The sequence below is a fragment of the Homalodisca vitripennis genome, chromosome X, assembly GCF_021130785.1.
Source record: "Homalodisca vitripennis isolate AUS2020 chromosome X, UT_GWSS_2.1, whole genome shotgun sequence".
Lineage (NCBI taxonomy): Eukaryota > Metazoa > Arthropoda > Insecta > Hemiptera > Cicadellidae > Homalodisca > Homalodisca vitripennis.
The window spans coordinates 74,448,540-74,455,496 of record NC_060215.1 but is presented as its reverse complement, the minus strand read 5'-3'; positions in this window follow the sequence as shown (position 1 = coordinate 74,455,496).

The window sequence follows — 6,957 nt, the reverse complement described above, 5'->3', positions numbered from 1 at the left end:
ATTTAGTCCATTCACTGATATCTATTTATTGTTATCTTAATACAGTAGGTAAGATAATGACGTCGTCAAATAAGTATAACGGTTATCGCGATGGCCATTAATTAAATACGTTTCTTTGAGGAATATAACATTAGCGATCGTTTGAAGTATTATAAAGATTATTCAATTAAAAAATACCTTTGTTGATTAGGTATTCAATGAATTTAAGGAAGGAAAGTCAGTGCTGTTACCTGAAGGAGAAGCTAGAAGAGACACCGCACTGCTCTAGTTGTTCTTCCGAATTACGTGTGGATTCAGATCAAGGAAACTTGTACAGATTTATTATGCCTAGTTATATTTGGGAGTGCCCGAGATCACCGAGAGGCCTAAGACGTCGGACTTTGGATCTGAGTTAGAGATAAAGCATGTTCATACCCTGTCAGTGATCGTGAAACTTGTTATCAGTACAATATAGCTTTTACTTTATCGTCTCTCTTCCTTATTCTGTTTGATAAGATCTTTGCACAGGCCAATGACTCATGAGAACGGGCAGAATGAGGCTTAAAAGGGCACTGGCCTATCCTTAAATACAATTTCACAGCTGAAAACCTGTAGATTCTTATCAAAATGGTTCTCGGTAAAATATGGGAGAAATGGCTCTGTATTTTCTTCTTTGCACATTTAATATTTGATTAAACAATTGATTTGAATTTCTATGCACCTTTTTATAAAATCCAGAATCATACCTGACAATCGCTTTATTTATTTACATTTTATCGACTTATCTGAGTAAAGTGGAGTTTGTAAAATAGTGAATAGAGCTCAAATTGAGAAAAAAAGACGTGAAGTTCTTGGTTGGAAAAATGTTTTTGAATGAAGCCACATCTACAATTAACCTTAAATGCAGAAGCCCTATTACAGTAGTGTTATTACATACAGGCTACAGATTTTGATTAAACACAGAATATAAAATAATCAGCCACAAGGACTGGTTATGCCTCATACCTGTCCACCTAAACGCAGGAATTCCAATCGTAACATTACTGTCAACAACACAGGGGTTTTTGCTTATCCTACAGTCCGAGTCGGGTTTATGTCTCAGGTTAGTATCGAGAAATTAAAAACTGAAAACATCTGTCCCACGTCAAAGATCTGTTCGAATTGAAGACTGACACAGTCAGAACGGCCAGGAGAAATAGCTAAACCTAGCCTGCCACGACTCATCATCAAGTTATTTTTTAAGAGGCCTAAGAAATCACCGCATAGTCAATCAGCTCAATGAATCATTGAATAACCACGGATAAACCAGACTATCGATTACAAACAAAAGACTAATCGAGATTACCTGTACAAGGCTTTCTGCTGAGATGACATCGCAGAAATATCAGATCCACTTAGTAGATGTTAACAATTTAGAACTTTTCGGAAAATACACTATGCACATTATTTTAAGTGTCAAATTTGCCAGTGCGAATTTAGCTGTCAGTAAAACACTGTTTTAGTGATTGTGGGAAGAGTTTTCAAACACCAAATAAAATCACTACTTTGAATTGTCTGAATTCTTTCCCAGGAAGGATTATCCTAATCTTAAAACTCATTTTGATATACGCCATTAAATAACAACCATATATTTCAGAGCAAACCGTGCATTTCTTCAATCAGATTGTATAGTAAAATGCAGCCAGAACTTGCATTATCTGATTTGCAGGGTTGATTTGTCAAAGTATTATGTGCATTTAATACCTAAGTAAAACTAAAGTAGATTTCACAGTGGCTATCTCACGTAATGAACCAGGACAAATTAATTGTTTTATAAATATTTATTGATAATTAAATATTACTACTAATATAAATACAAGATATATAAGCACTATTAAATATAAACTGCTTACAGATAAAATTAATTGTGTATAAATATTTATACTCAAAGATTGTCAAATATGTTTATTAAAAATAAAACACTTTCTCGGCACTAAATCATAATCTATCCACCAATCATTAAAACTAGTGACTTTATAAATCAGCGAGTATTTATTTAAAATATCTGCGATTATTTTAATAGTTATTTAGTGTCCTTAGGCACCATATACATTGGTAAAATATTATATATTTAATGTCCTTCTCAAAACATCTCTAACAATGCCATGTCTAATATCAGTATAGTTTGTATGATAAATATGCATTATGGACGATTACACTTATTGTATGTTTTACGAGAGATACTTTTGAACACCATCTATTGCCAGATTTGCTAGCAGTTCTTTCATTATCTCATGAAACTATGTGGTCACCAACTCCATGGCAAATCCACTTGTGGATCTTCCATAACGAGTTAAAGGAAAGCTTCTAAAGGTGAGTGATTGAAGATTTAGAACAACAAAGTCAGTGATCACCAGAAGACCTTAGACGAGAGGTAGTGACCCACTGGCCCTGGCCCTGGCATATGACCAGTCACTTGCGCTTCTAAACAAGGCGTGGGCGGCTGCCCAGTTGGGACCAGGTGGGGACGGCTGTCCTGATCTAGCCAAGTGTCAAGGATAATCTACGTTTAGACTATCACATTAACACTACTGCACCTGGTGTTGCCGTTTCTGGTTATTATGCAGCAGTATTGGAACGATAAATAGTTATATACTTCATGCACGTAGCAATTTCGGTAACCTTCACAAAAAACCTTGCAAATAACAGTTTACTTGATTAAAATAATAATTTTCTTTTGAATGAGTTAGAGAGAATGATACAAATATAGAGAAGAACTATTGTGAATACAAAACATGCCCACTCATTTAAAGATTTGAAATGTTATATTCTTTAATTTTTTGTAACAAACTTTTAAAATCACTCGTCTAGCACTTTTACCTTTGTCTTTGTGAAACTCCAATCTCTCAATATTCTTGACGTAGGTAATACAAAACGTTAATGCTATTAATATTACTTTTGTTTTAGGGGCTGAGATTATAGCATTCTATTAAGACAAATCACATTTTAATAGTTCAAAAGACATATAATTTATATAGTAACAATATGTTGGATTCCTTCAAATAGTGTTAGCTAGTCCCATAAGGCCAAGTGGAGAGGGTTTCAGATCAAAGAGTAGATGAATACTTTACTGTCTAAAAAATTACATTTTGTTAAATTAATTAGTTCCCATTTCCCTTACAACCGAAGAGAGATGCAGGAAAAAATAAAGAATTATGAGAGGTGGTTGAGAGTAATTTTAATACCCATAAAGCAGACCCTAAAGAAGACAGCAATATGGATGTATATGCGACGGTCTATCACAGTGAATTACTTCTATTCCAGACAAAACATACTTTTCGACGTATTTATGACAGCAATTCACAGTGATTTGCTTGTACATCTTACATAAAACATCCATGTAGGTATAACAGTCTATCGCAGTGATTTTTTTTCTGACGACATACAAAACTTCAGTGTGGACGTAGATAGTATATCACATTTGCTTCTGCCCCTAAATAATACATGTGTAGATCTGTCCAGCGAGTCAGTGATAACAGGTTATTTTATTTCACAAAACTGTTCTACAACATTATTATAAAGTAAAAAAGTTTTTAAATACGAGAAATTACTTTATAAGTATTCGTTATGTTAAAATATAGGATGAATGTTATAAAAATACGAGACAAATATTGTACATGTGTATTGCGATAATAAAATGGTAAATTACTCTTTATTTGTACGAGAACATGAAAAAGGAACTCAAGATTTACAAGCGTTAAAAGTCATCTGGTAAATTTTTAAATCGATATTATATAATAATATAGTAATTGGGGTTTGTGTTTCATTTATATTTTAGGATAGTATAATATAATATACTAATTAAGAATAACTTATCGGATGAACATTTGATTAAAGAAGAAGAATACTTAATTTACAATCACAGAATGTTTGTAGTCAAACTGGTCGCGTCGTGCAAGGATATATTTGACTTTTTTACAATCATTTTGGAAATGTTGAATGATGGTGAATTTTACTAAAATGGGGCATTTTTAATTTTCAGGAAATTTTCAGGGGCCTATGTATATTACATACCGAATAGGTTCGTTTGTTATTATTATTGTCAGGGTCAGACTCAAATTGTCCAAGTATCCATAACTTAAACTGGAAAATAGAAGACCATACCACCACGCTAGCTGTACTGCCTTACTTCAATAGGTTCTAAGATTTGGGATACAGAAACGTCATTTTATGCCATTATTTTTACAACATTCGTAGTAACGATTTGGGTGATATTATAACATAAGTAACACAATAGTCAAGTGGCGCACCTGTAATACTGGTTTTACAATAAGGTTTACACTCCAGCTATAAAATGGTGATTATTTAGATAAAATAAGTAAGTTGTTTGTAAGTGCGCCAAAGACTCAGTGCCCTGTTAACTATCGTGATTAACTAAACGTATTAATCTTAATAATATACATGTTTCAATTTTTAATGAGATCATAAATATGAAATACATATGATGTCTAGTTGCAATGATCTCCAATCTTACATAAATGTAATTATGTACAGCAAAAAGAGCATGTGTTCAAAGAGATCATCTGTTTCTCGACAAATGTGGCCATTCATCTTATTTTGTTAGGAATAGAAGTTCTTCCTTTTGAAGACGACTAAGTTTAAACCTGTGTCAGACAAACCATATGCGGAAAGAATTATTATACCTGAGTTTAGAATAGGTATATTCCTTACAGCGATTGTATCTATGGCTCTCCTTTTGTATGACAGGTGGACAAATGTACTGGCAGGCAAGCTGAGGATTTGTACGTGTACAAAGGTAGTCTAACGCAGAGTCATCAATTTGGCGCCTACACTCACACATATATTGTCTCTACAGACTCTCAAGCATTGTATTGCCAACTATATTGGAGAATATATTCTAAAGAGAATTGAAATACACGTATTTATGGTTGAACACAAACACAACACAATACTATATTTTACGCCAAAATCATATGATTATTTCTTGTTTAAAGCAAACTATTCATGATGGATTATTTGAAAGGATAGCAGGATTTCATACATTTGTCATCATGGTATGCTAGAAATACTGAAACTAAACTATTCGAGAATATAGTTTAGTTAGCAGTGTACTTCAAGATGATAGTATTTCTTATATTATGTATAACGTATTGCTATGGTATTCATCCGAATATGTGAGTGTGAAAGATCTTTTATTAACAATGTTTTATGTTAATACATTATTGAATTTAGTTTAGTAAGACATAGTTTACGGCTAGAGGAAAAGAGCCACACAGTAGATACTACAATATTTTGAACTATTTCATAAATACGAGCCATATATGTGTTTTTAGTAAAACTGTGGTTGTGGATTTTGAACTACCAAAATAGATTTAATAAACATGCGAAATCTTATGATTTTAAGATAAGAAAACTATTTAAAAATTTTATGATTTGAATTTTTAAATATTTGAAATAAACGGATTTATAATTAACGGTTATCACACAGTTGCTTCAGACATATCGTAACAATGACATCAGCAGTAACTTAAACCTAGACCAGGCTGGACCAGCGAATAAAGAATCTGTATAACAATAATGTAAGTTATATTTCTGAGGAGAGAAGCAAACACCTAATTCTCTCCGAGGCGATATGCTGTGTGCCGCCCCTGCTGATAATATTCGCCGTTAACTAAATCCTCTCAGTACTTTTTTGCTACACCTCATCTGAAATTGAAGACAATCGTTAACAAACTTTCTGACGACACAAATGATTACACGATTACCGGCATCTTTTTTACAGGAACGTTGCTAGGAAACTAAACTAAGTTCAGAGGTTCTTATAAACAATCAACTTAAATTAGATTCAACGAGACCAATAATTTTCCTTTTTAATATGATATAGTGTATTTGGATAAACATTGTTATCTAGGCTCTAAAAATATTTCAAATATTTAATATTTTCAACTATTTATCAGTTTATTTACGCGGGATTACTATAACTGGAAGTTGCCTTTAACATGGGAAATTAATATCCTCATCACCAAGAGTACATCAGGAGTTGTATTAGACGGTCTACAGCAGCGGTCTATAAGTTCCGCCATCCTAGTTTTTATATAAATAAACTAATTTTAACATTTTATGGCAAATATAGAATCTTTTCCTCGGACATTTATACTAAAGGAATATTCTTTGAAACAGAAATAAAGTAAATCCCAGCAAATCTTTTCCTCGGACATTTATACTACCGGAATATTCTTTGAAACAGAAATAAAGTAAATCCAAGCAATTCCTAGTAAAACTTTCTTTTTATACTTCGTACTGAAAGATGCCATTTGCTGAATTTTCGTCGATGGTGAAAAGTTTTAAGCAACATCATGCAGTCTTGTATTATATTAAATGACTTTTAGTAACACATAATGAGAATTCTGAAATAAATTAGATGCTGAGAAAGTAAGTTTAACTTTCATTAAGTTGTATACATTTTCTATGGAGTTTGACTCTAGGCTGCAATACGACATGACTTTGAAGTGTTTCATACCAGGAAAATAAGAGTAACGCAGAATTTCTAGGGAGAAAGTAGGAAGAGATATGTAAGGTCTAAGCTGTGATTCCTACCTCCACCCCCGACCCAAGTCGGTGAGATATATTGCCAGGTTTCTTTCCATTTTCATTATTTCGCTTTTCAAATATGTCATTACCTTATACATTTGTTCACAACCTTACATTGGACCTCCTTCAATACTTTTATTTTCCTTTTCATATTTAAAGATTTTCTACTTTATTCGGCTTCATCACACTTGTTTACTGTACTACACATTAGTTGTCTCATTTTAACTTTTTACAGCTCTCTACATACAACCTCCGTTTCCTTCACCCTTAATATGACGGTAACTTGAACAACTTTATGTATTGCGGTTAATACAGGTACCTATTCTTTATTCACCTTTTCCTTGTATTCCTACATAGTGCGAACAAACTAGATTTCACTCTAATGCC